Source organism: Nicotiana tabacum, chromosome 24, assembly GCF_000715075.1.
Source record: "Nicotiana tabacum cultivar K326 chromosome 24, ASM71507v2, whole genome shotgun sequence".
NCBI lineage: Eukaryota > Viridiplantae > Streptophyta > Magnoliopsida > Solanales > Solanaceae > Nicotiana > Nicotiana tabacum.
In genome coordinates, this window is record NC_134103.1 from 106,500,903 (window position 1) to 106,514,174 (window position 13,272).

Consider the following 13,272-nt stretch of genomic DNA (forward strand, 5'->3'; position numbering starts at 1 on the left):
GAAAACTGTTACAAAATCATTGGGTATCCTCAGGATTTTAAGAGCAAGAAGAAGAATGTGACGCCTACTGGTTTTAAGCCTTTTGCTAACACCACTACAGAGCAGACAATGGATCATCCTCTAAAGGACAATCTGCAGGACATTTTTTCATAGAGCTACAATACCAACAACTACTAAGTATGCTTGATAAGTCTTCTATGATGTCATGACCCAAAATCTAACTAGTCGTGATGACACCTAACCCAACCCGCTAGGTAAGCCAACTTTCAATTATCCAATTCCAATAACAATTATTAAAAAAATTTAAGTAAATAATTATCTTAACCTTATACATTTCTCAATAACTGGTAGTACAAATCATGAGCTTCTAAGAATAGAGTATACTAAGCGGAAATAAAATAATAACATAGTTTGTTTGAATAATACATAAACAGAACTTTTATAAATCTAAGGCTACCATGAACAAGAGGCACCTACAACAGGAACGCTAGTACATATTCAAATCATGCAACCATCGAGCACATCAACAACAACAGCCAACATCTGTATGCAATGTACAGAAGTGTAGTATCAGTACAACCGGCCCCATGTACTGAGTAAGTAACAAACCTAGCCTTAGGTTGAAAGTAGTGACGAGCTTCTACCAAGGTCGGGTCCAAAATCACTAGTCCACAACAGTCCATAACAACATAAAGCAAATAATACCAGAAGTAACTCAAAGATAAAATACTCGTCCAAATCATGATTTCAAAAATAATAGTTCTTCCTTTCAAGTATATCAGTGAAAAACCCAAATCGTTTACCGAAATTTTCAAAAATATGAATAAGTTTGAAATCAATAATTTTCTCAAAATCCTTTCAATAATAAATGATATGTTTCATTTTCTTTCCATATAACCCGTGTAAAACAAATGCATACTATGCCCATCTGTCAACATGTGTGAGAAATCATGAATAATGTGATATCGTACAGCATGAGGAAAATACATCTCTATGCATATATGTCGTGTGTGCATGTCAATGCAATGTATCTCAGAGATTGTACTCATGTACTCACACTCTCAGAATACTCAATCTCATTGTCTCGCATTCTCTCTTACTATGCTCAGCATACTCAATCACTCAATGCTATACAATACTTGTTGCGGCGTGCAGTCTGATCCCTGTTTATAGTCGACTACACTCACTAGGGGTATACAGACTCATGAGGGGCTCCTACAGCCCAAGCGCTATAAGCACGGATAACTCACGTGCCATAATATAAATATCTGGATTCGCACGGTCAACTCACGTGCTGCATGACCAACTCACGTGCAATAATAATATAAGGACCCGCACGGTCAACTCACGTACTGCACGGTCAACTCACGTGCAATAATAATATAAGGATCCGCACGGCCAACTCACGTGTTGCACGGCCAACTCACGTGCAATAAGAATAATATATATAAAGCCAACATGGCCTGCTGCGGCGTGCAACCCGATCTCAAAAATATCCTCACAATCAGGCCCTCGGCCTCCCTCAGTCATCAATCTCTCCAGTCTCTCTTTCATGGCTCACAATGTCATGAGAATAACCCAAAATAATGATATGATGTATCAATAAATAACAACAGAGACTGAGATATGATAAGCAATGAAATGAATATGACTGAGTATAAATTTTCAATTTAAAATAAATATTTCACAATAATACTGATACATAGCCTCAACATGATATTTTATATGTTTTTCAGCTTAATTTCTTTAACTCATAAAATCGCATGGAAAATGCCAAGATCATTTAACTACAAAACTCTAGATAAACAATTATGTCACAATTTCTATAGTGCACGCCCACACGCTCGTCACCTAGCATGTGCGTCACCTCCCAATAATTTACGAAATACATATATTCAGGGTTCATACCCTCAACTCCAAGATTAGAAGAGTTACTTACCTTGAACAAGCCAAATCCAATGCCGAGCAAGCTAAACAATGCTCCAGAAATCCCATTATGCGCGTAACACCTTCCAAACGGCTCGATTCTAGTCACAATAATTTGACTCAGTCCACAGTCCACCTAATTTATAAGAATTAATTCCATATCAAAGCGCTAATATTTTTCGTAAAATCCGAAATTACGCCCCAAAAATCACCCGTGGGGCCTGTGAATAACTAATTTTTGACCATACCCGAATTTTATACTATTTTAGTGCAAATATTTCTTTTAGATCTAATATTAATATTTTAAACTTTTATCTCACTTTTAGTAGAATTTATCTGAGAAAATTGATATATATATATATATATATATATATATATTAAATTTTTAATAAATAAGCTATGGTATTTTAGTTAGTATAATTTAACTATAGTGTAAATATTTAGTTTTCTTATGTATATGATATTTACGTCTCAAAGTAGTTGGCTAATATTTTTAGTTACATTTACTATCTTTTCTTTATTTCTATATATATATATATATATATATATATATATATATATATATATATATATATATATATATATATATATATATATATATATATATATATATAAAACAAAAAGAACAAAAAAATCTATTAAAAAAAAGGAAGTAAAAGATTTCTCCAAAAACTACCTAAACACTCACGTCTCCAATCTCCTAACTTCCCTTTTTTTTTTTTTTTTTAAACTCCCCTCTCCCTCACGTCCCTTTCCCCACTTCCCCCACTCAGCACTACTTCCTCACATCAATTACTACAACCCACACACATTTATATATAATTGACATCTTGGAACCGAAGGGGGAGGACGGAAAAAATAAAGAGAATTGAGTAAAAAGAAGAAGAAAGATCATTGTTCTTTGAGAGTAGCTATTCATTTGGAAAACTATTTAGTTAAGTCAATTAGTGTGAAGCCGGAGTTCGAGATTTCGTTCGCGGTTTCGAGTTCGTGGTTCTAGAAAAGTTAGCATTGCTAGCTTTGGAAATCAGTAGATTGTAGCTGTGATTTTGTTGAAATCTTCACAAAAAGGGTCATCTCCGTCTCTTTAATATTTGGCCTCATTAAATCTTAAGTATGATGAGTAATTTGTGTTTTGCTTGAAAATTGATAAATGATCGTTGGAATTTAGAGTCTAACTCAAAAATGTCATGGAGCCCATTTGATCCATTTTTTGTGCTTAATCTTGCTTTGTTTCTCGTGTGTAAATGTTTGAGTATTTGCTCTTGTCAAAAAGGTTCAAAGCTCTTAAAGATGAGTGCCCAACATGACATTTTATTCTTTAGTTGTTCTTTTAAAAGTTCTTTCGTAGTATTTGGTTAAAGAAATTCTCTAGTCCTTTAAAATATGTGTTGGTTTTGGTCTTGTTTATGTGCCTGCTGTCATTTAATTATTTTCATGTGCTTGAATGTTACTAGCTGTCCGGGGCACTAAATTGCCATGCCATCTTGTTGTTTTGATAGATTTGTTTAGATACCTATTGTGGTGAATTTGTTTGAGTCACCTATTTAGTTTTGGCCTTTAGGATATAAAAGGAGACAGTTTTAAACTCACTCAATGAAAGGTTCACATGATACATTTGAGAAGTTAAAATTGGGTGGGGTGCAGTAGTCTTTAGATGGTTTTTTTTATTGCTTTTAATTCACATTTCCCTATTCTACTAGTATTTTACTTTACTTTTCATCTTCTTTAAATGGTTTGGGTGTTATGTGCTGGATGCCTTATTCTGTTGATTTAAAAAATGAATATTCATAGAAAATGCTTCAGGCGCGACTTAATCTATCATCGTGATTGTGTACATATTCGCGTGACATAATTACGATTTTTAAAATAAATCAAGGTACGCGTTCGCGCGACTTTGGCCAAGCTTTCTTAAATAATTAAGTGTTGTGAATTGTGTACATGTACGCGTGACATGATTCTTGACGCGCCAAACAAAAAGAGTACACGTACGCTTGACTCGTTTTGAGATAATTTTATAATTACGAATAATCAAGCATTTAAAAGCGGTAAAAAGGTAAATGTATATAGGTTCTAAAATAAGTAATTAAATAATTTAATTAAGTCATGTATGATTAAAGCGACCGTGCTAAAACTACAAAATCCGAGAGTGCCTCACACCTTCTCTCGGGTTAACAGAATTCCTTACCCGGTCTTCTGTGTTCGCGGACCGTAAAACAGAGTCAAATTTCCTTGATTTGGGATTTAAAATAAATCAGTGACTTGGGACACCAGAAATTATCCCAAGTGGCGACTCTGAATCTAATAAATAATCTTATTTCGATTAATGTCACTTAAATTGGAAAAACCCCTTTGGCTGCCTATCCCTAGGAAAAAAAGAGGTGTGACAGGGCCCACGTCTCGGAATCCGATAAAACTCACAAAATTCGAACCCCCATTCAACCACGAGTCCAACCATACCAAAATTACTCAAATCCGACCACAACTCGACCTTCAAATCCTCAATTAAAGTCTATGAATTTTTCTACTATTTTCAACCCAAAATACTAATTTGTTGATAAAAATAATAATGAATTCATGTAATTTAACCGAAACTGAGTTAGAATTACTTACCCAAATCCATATGGTGAAAATCGCTTCAATCCGAGCTCCATAGCTTTAAATGTGTTAAAATGGCCGAAACCTTAAAATATATCTTCTGTCCAGGAATTTACTCTTCACGATCGCGAACCACAAAACTTTTCAGCCCAAAATTTGCCTTTCGTGATCGCGGAAAATGCTTTGCGATCGCGAAGAACAAATTCCCAGCACTTACAGACATCCTCTAGTATAATGGTCATAACATTTTGTACAAAACTCCAAATTGAAAATGGTTTCACTTTCTAAAAACTAGACACAAAGAGCTATAACTTTTATTTGTTTCTCATCTCCCAATTCCTTACATATTTCTAGATATAAGCTTCCAAAGTCAGTCCTGTGCAACAGAGATTTCCAAACTCTTCAAGGATAGCCTATAGTTTATCTATCATAACTTTTTGTACATAACTCCAAATGACAAATGGTTTACATTTCTGAAAACTAGATATAAAGGGCTACAACTTTTATTTTTGGATCATCTCTAAATTCCTTATAGATTGCGAGATATATGCTTCCAAAGTCGGATTAGTGCAACATAGATTTTGTTCTACGTGATCGCGAAAGAGCTTCCGCGATCGCGATTCACAAGGTTCCAAACTGATGTTTTCTCTTCGCGAACGCGACCAAATGTTCGCGATCGCGATGCACACCTCTGTAGGCAGAAACCATCAACTAAAAATGGCCTAGAAATTGTCCGAAACTCACCCCGAGCCCATCGGGACCTCAACCAAATATACCAACAAGTCCTAAAACATCATACGAACTTAGTCGAAGTCTCGAATCACATCAAACAACGCTAAAACTACGAATCGCACCTCAATTCAAGCCTAATGAACTTTGAACTTTCAAATTCTATATCTTGTGCCGAAATACATCAAATCAATCCGGAATGACTTCAAATTTTGCACACAAGTCATAAATGACATAACGAAGCTATTCCAATTTCCATAATCGGATTCCGACCTCGATATCAAAAAGTCAACCCTCCCCGGTCAAACTTCCCAAAAATTCAACTTTCGGCATTTCAAGCCTAATTCCACTACGGACCTCTAAATAATTTTTCGGACATGCTCCTAAGTCCAAAATTACCATACAGAGCTATTGGAATCATCAGAATTAAATTCCGAGGTCATTTACACATAAGTCGATATTTGGTCACTATTTTAACTTAAGCTTTAAACCTTGGAACTAAGTATTCCAATTTATTCCAAAACCTCACCGGGCCCGAACCAATTTCCCTGGCAAGTCACACAATAACTGTAAAGCCCAATTTGAGCAGTAAATAGGGAAACGGGGTTGTAATACTCAAAATGACCGGTCGGGTTGTTACGTATGAGCGGCTGCAAGAGCAATATGGAAGGTATATTCTCTTTACTATCCAATGCTTTTGCGTGTGAATGGATTGTAGATTCAGGGGCCTCTCATCACATTTCACCTTGTAGAGAATTACTAACATCTGTTAAAAATCTAGGAGATCACAAGAGTAGTAAAGTACAAGTACCAACTGGTGGTAGAACTCACATTGTAAATGCATAGGAGACAATGATTATAGGAAATCATAAGTTTCAGAATGTGCTACATGTACCAGAGTTCAAATTCAATCTACTGTCGGTTTCTAAAATAATCAGGGAACTCTCTTTGCTTGGCCATGTTTTTTCCTAATTTTTGTGTCTTTCAGGGACTCTTTAATGGCAAGGTAGTGGGGATTGGTAGAGAGAGAGAGAGAGAGAGAGAGAGAGAGAGAGAGAGAGAGAGAGGGAGAGAGAGAGAGAGAGATGGTTTGTACATACTACAAGAAGGAATAAAGCTTGCAGTAGGAGCAACAACCTTCCAAGCAGACAACAATATGAGACTATGGTATTTGAGATTGGGCCACCCATAAGTCAGTGCAATGCAACTTATACCATCACTTGGAAGCCTAATTGACAAAGGCGTTCAGGATAGTTGTGATATTTGCCCCTTAGCTAAACATAGTAGACTGAAATTTCCTAATAGTAACAATAAATCAGATAGCCCTTTCCAGCTTATGCATCTAGATGTATAGGGTCCATACAGGGAACCTACATATGATAGAAAATATTACTTTGTGACTATTGTGGATGACTACAGTAGATACACTTGAATATGCTTGATTAGCCTAAATGTGAAGTGTTTGTTGTCTTGAAAATTTTCCTTTCTCTAGTTAATAATCAGTTTGGAATGAATATAAAATTTTTGAGAACATACAATGGGACATAATTCTTTAATGCTAATTGCAATGAATTACTGGCTGGGATTATACATCAAAGCAGTTGTCCCTATACTCCATAACAAAATGGGACAGTGGAGAAAAAATATATGCGTATAATTAAGTAGCTAGAGCTTTAAGGTTTCAAAGCTCCATGGCAATTAGATTCTGGGGAGACTGTGTAGAACTGCAGTCTATCTTATTAACAAACTATCATCAACTGTGTTGGAAGGGAAAACACTTTATGAATTATTGCTTGTAAAGGTGTCTAAACTGGACCATATGAGGGTGTTTGGTTGTCTTTGATATGCAAGTAGACTACCCAGAACTGACAAGTTTACAACCAGAGCAAGAAAGGTTGTCCTGATTGGTTACTCAAAAACTCAAAAGGGATATAAACTATATGATATGGAGTATAAATAATTCTTTGTCAGTATAGATGTTACTTTAAGAGAATTCATGTTTCCTTTCAAAGAAAATCAACTAGAGGATACTTCAGACATGTTTTTACTCAGAGAACCAACAACTGTTCCACCATGTGAGGAACAACATTTTGTTATTCCTCCTTTTACTCCAGCAATTGCAAAACCGTTGCCTCAATCTACAGTGTCAGACCCACAATCTCATCCTGAAGGTAGTGAAGGTAATACAAAACCAATACAATTTGAAGTATCATCAGATTCAATAAATCTAGTTACAAAATTGGAATTCCATGATACTCATGTACATGAAGAATCGGTGCAGATTATGTCACATGCTGAACAACAAGAAGAGGCAGTTCTTATGGTTGATGAAGTACATAAAACTAATCAGGAGGCAATTTCTACCAGACCTAGTAGAATATCTAAGCCACCCGTTTGACTTAGTGATTATGTCACTACAATCAAGCTATCTGTTCATTGCTCTTTTCCTATCTTCCAGTATATTGCTTATTCCCACTTACCTTCTACCTATCAAGCATATTTAGGCTTATTCTCCTCTGCCACGAACCCAAGACCTTTAGAGAAGCAACCACTATCAGTTTGATTTCTGTTGAACCCTAAGACATTTTAATGCCACTACAAATAGGAGCTTTAATGTTTTCACCTAACAACAGAAGACACACGAAATCACTTAACAAACATAGAAACATAAATTTAGTCTTGAGTAGTAAAATCAGACTAGGGTTTCTAACTAGTTTTGATTTCCTTTCTGGATTTTGAGCTTCAAATTGGTTGGAGTTTGAGTTCTTGATTCTTAACGGCTGAGGAAGACTTTGTTTGGTTTGCTGCTCAAAAGAAGGTCAATGCACTTGACCTTTTCCTCTTTCTTTTTAATTGCTAAAACCATGTCTACTATGTTACCTTTTACCGATTGTTTCAACTTATAATGTTTTGTTGTTAGTTTACGATTGGCCATCTTTGTTCATGATGTGTTCATAATCAACTATTATGCCCAGGTGTTGTAAGATTCAAGTGGATACTAATCGTTTATTGTGTGATTATAATGAGTACTGCTCTAAATTAAGTAACTTGTATGATCAAACTTCTGTAATTAACTAAAGAATCTTGATGATTCCTTACACTTATTTTGACTATTCTATTACGGTTTTTATGTACACCTCATTGATTCTGCTTTAGTGTTATCTGTTGATCTATACTTGAAGTTATTTGTATAATAAAATAAACTAAAGAATGGATATGAACACCTAGGTTAAGTATATAGCTGTCACTTTAATTTACGTATAGCAGTTTATAATGCTTGAGTTGTTTTCTTTTCTAATGTATTCTTCTGTGATTCTGTAACTCTAGAGAGATCGATAAAAAAGTCTTCTATTAGCTCCTATAATTGTTTGATCACATCTGTAAGCCTCATTGTATGAGATAATGCCTTAAAATAATCAGATTAAGTTCTAATAAATCTCTGCATTCAAGTTTTTGTCTACTGCTATCTATTTAGTTTAAGGCATGCCTAGAAACATGATTGAAGTTGAACTTGTTATGGTTGGATATCATCTATTAAATTAGGTATTGCTAAACGTCATCACAACAACCTAATCTACTTAATTTATAATTGAACCATGATTACTTAGTATAAAACTTTCACTATTCTGGACCACCATAATGACAATGCTAGTCTAATCCCATGTTGTTTAGTACTCAATCATGTTGTAATGTTAAGAAGTGGAGTGCTAGTCTGTGTGTAGATTTTCATTAAGTGTATACATGATTAAGTACAGGATTACAACCAATGATCCTCATAAGTATAAAACTACCAGTAAGATTAGTGAGGTTAATACACATGATATCTCTTATGCTCCTTTGAATTGTATGATTCACTTGTTCTGAGTTCTGGTATTGACATGTTGGTGTTCTCATTACTTGCCAGCACCTATAACTGACTTTGTTGAGTACTCTCAAGCTTGATAAAGTACATGACATTGTATTATGGACCATGATCTTTTATGATATTATCTGCAGTATTCTAAACAATTGTTATAATAAATGTACATCTCCTTGTGTGTTGTCATTACTGTTGTATTGAAATTTACATTGAGTGCCTCATTAGCATTTAAACATGTAGGGAAGAGTAAGTGTGAGTAGTTAGGGGTATTTAGGAGTAGAATTTAGTTTTTGGCTAGGATATTCTCCCTAACACAAGCACTGCTCGGGGTCCTTGAGGCCCTTGTGAATTTTGAAGTGCCAGGGATCCAAAGGGTATCTTGGCCATTAACAGAATTCTACCTTAAACCCTTAATCTATTAACATTTTCTAATCTCTTTAGGTTTAGTGTTAAATAAAAATAAAGGTTTCATTGTAATTTGCTTTACTGTGTGACTTCACATTAATTTGCATTCCTAACTGTTATTGATTATCATAGTCTTGTCTTGGGCTTATATTGGTGTTACCTATGTTTAAGTACCACATTGGGCCATATATCTAGTAACTTCTTTCTTTTTTTCGCATGTGTCCGAGCCTTGCCGAGTTCTAAAAGAACTCAGGCCCAAGTGCTTGCCTGAACCTTGGAGACATCGGAGCTGATGCTGTTTGTTTTCGCTGTCTGCTATGCCTAATCTCTTTCAAGCCAAAAATTATGAGTCCATTCCCTTTCTTTTATAGCTCTTATAAGTTTACTGTTATTCTTATGTATATCAGAAATGACGATATTGCTTGAATGTTTTACTTTATTTCTTTGAGCTATAGTAATAACCTAGGCAAGCCCTAAAGACGTAGGTAAAAACCAAGATACTACAACTTAGTAGTAATTAATCCTAATTGTTAGTCACTTCTATTATCCAACTTCTATTTTATTCTTACTAACGATCTTCATGAAGTTTTGAAACTAAGACAGATTTGCAAAGTCAACAACCCTCTCTTTTGAAAACGAGAAGAAACCGAAAACCCAAAAAATGATTTCCAAAAGTGGGTTGTTCAAACAAACACTTCTGCAACTAAAGATCTTTCAAACAGTTTGAATTTGAATATGAGATTTGAAACCAAATTTTCAAGGTATATCTAAACCCCATTTTCCAAATAGTTTTACTTTACACAAACAACCACTTTGTTTTCGAAATCAATGTTTTAAAACTCAACCCCATTTATTAACAGAGCAAGTGTTATAAACTCATTTTTTCTAAACACTTTTCAATTGTATAAACATTTTTCAAAGGCATTCCTCTCAAATAAAAACTTACACCTTTTCAAAATATATACACTACCTCTCTCTCAAAATTGAATAGTTTAAAAAAAGAAGGTAAGCCATACACTTTTAAGCACTGACTAAGTAATATAGACATCTAAATTCTCTGAGCCTAGTCTAAATTCTATGGATCTACCTTAGGTAGATTTTGGGGGGCCTAACACCTTCCCCTTAGAAGAACAAGAATCTTCACCCAAATCTCACTGATTAGCTTTAATAATTAAATTGGTACCCTAGTATACATTTAAATATTAGGTGGTGACTCTATTTTATCATCAAATGAAAACCACTAGTTGAATCTTATTTTGACTCATGCAAAATAGAGTGCAACAATTAGCAGTTGAAATAAGTTATTAATGAGTTAGTAAGATTACACGTGAAGGGCATGTGAGAGTTGAGGGCACTAAAACTTATATATTTATCCGTACTCTTTCTCAGAAAATAGAATAATGAGAATATCTTTATTTTCTTCTTCCCAATTTCTTCTCTCCAGAATGCATGTATACGATTCTGTCTCTCTTCTCAATTTTGGTCATAATTTAGCTCAATTTAACCGTTTTTAATATTTTTGTACAACTCCGTCGGTTCAATATATTCAAATCTCTTTGCAGAGTGAATCATTTGATAAAAGCTCAGAAGGAAGATATTTCAAATTGTTTCGAGCATGACTTGCAAGAGCAAAAGATGTGCATGTTAAACCTCGTGTTGGACATTACTTCCTTTTTTTTATTCACGATCTTTTTAATATTTTTTTTAAATATTTTGAATTGTTACTTATATAATTTTTTATGTAGTTTGTAAATATGTACTCTTTATTTAAAAAAAAACTCAAAGATTCTATGTTCGAATTCACAATCAAAATTTAAAAGTTTGACTCTCGAAATCCGAACTAAGAGGGTATTTTTTTTTATACGGTGCTGCTACACGCTCAATCAAGTTCCAAAATCTATGTTTTCAACTTCGACTTTAAGGGTGTGTTTGGTATAACGGAAAATATTTTTCGTGAAAAATATTTTCTTGGAAAACAAGTATTAATCTTACTCATTTTTCGGTGTTTGGTACGCAAATTAAGGAAAATAACTTCTCAAGAGAATTCATAAATAATTTAGATACAATAAATATGAAGCCATAAACTTTCGAACCAACAACCTTCCTAACCCATAAATTTGATAAACTTTTGAACCGCTAAACTTTTGAACCCGCAAATTTTTGAACCCGTAAACTCTATAATTTCTAAACCCGCAAGCTTCCAAACACATAAACCTCTAAACTCATAACTTTGGAACTCGCAAAATTTTGAACCTGTAAACCGAAAAATTGAAAAAACAAGCACTGAAAATATTTAAAAAAAATCCGCGGGTGGTGGGGTGGGGTGGGGGGGAGGGTGCAGAAAAACGAAAAAAGCAAAAAATTGAAAAATACAAAAAAAAAGTTAATTTTTTTTTTTGCGGGGAGGGGGAGTGGGTGAGCGATCACGGAAAAGAAAAAAAAACTGAAATTTGAAAAAAACCTTTTTGGAGAGGGGGGCGGGGTAGGCGAGAGAAGAGGGAAGGGGTTAGGGTTAGATGTGAGAGTATGTGGAGTTTTTGGAAAATATTTTCCTAACTTTTTTCAGGAAAGTTATTTTTCTCCAATTTCAGGAAAATGTGATATCTAGGAAAATATTTTTCAAACTATTTTGTGCAACTTAACAGTGAAAAATGGGAAAATATTTTCCGAAAATTATTTTCCGTCATACTAAACACACCCTAAATTATATCTTTTTTATATTTCACCTTCAAATGTTGTCCAAACACATTAACAGAGGATTTATTTATTAGTGTTTTTTGTCTTCACACATGAATTCACATGGTTGCTCCCAGTCTGGTGCAATGATCAGTATATTCGTCAGTCTCTTCTTTAACTCTCAAATGCTCTTCCAATAGATCCTCGGCATCCTTCCCTCCAAGAACTCCCCATCTTTCTCTTGGGGCGACTCGAACTCACAACCTCTTGACTGAAAGTAGAGGTTGCTTACCATCAGAACCCCTCTTGCGATATAAAAGAACACTACAGAGGAACGATATAATGAAGTTTTCATGACTAGTTGAGTTCCCTTTTTGAACTTGATTTAACTTTTGACTTAGTTAGATGGATGTGCCTAAGGAGAAGAGGTACTCATTAGCATAGAATACCTACTGTAAGCAAAAACTATTGAATATTTAAGAATAAATTTCGTTATTTGGATTTGTACCTTTTGAATCTTAATTTGTCTTTTTTGGGTGCATAAAAATTATTTAGTTATATTAGTTCTATTTTTATTTGTACTTTTAAATTTTAATTTGTGTTTTTGGGTGTAACAAATTTTTTAATGAGTTGAATATAGGATAATCAGAATAGATACATGATCAAATAATATAAAAATATAATTTTGCTATGCATCCGCAAACACAAATACACAATTAAAGTACAAAGGGAAAATTTATTGCTTATAAGCTTGTTTGGATGGTTATTACACATTGTTTCATAATGTATCGATTGTATCCTATTATATTGTACTGTATTATTTTAATGAATACAACATTTGGATAGATTGTATCGTTTGTCTATCATTTCATGATGTCATGCACCGGCAATATGAAAAATAAACTTGCAATATTATAAATAAGTAGAGTACAAGTAGAATTATTATATAAAAAGGTTAGGTAAAGGATAAAATAAGATTATTTAATAATAAGGAAGGTCAATATGAGAGGAAGAAATAAGGTAGTAATGCGACTATACCAAATCGGTCGTTACATAAAGCGATACTTTTTGTCGTTACG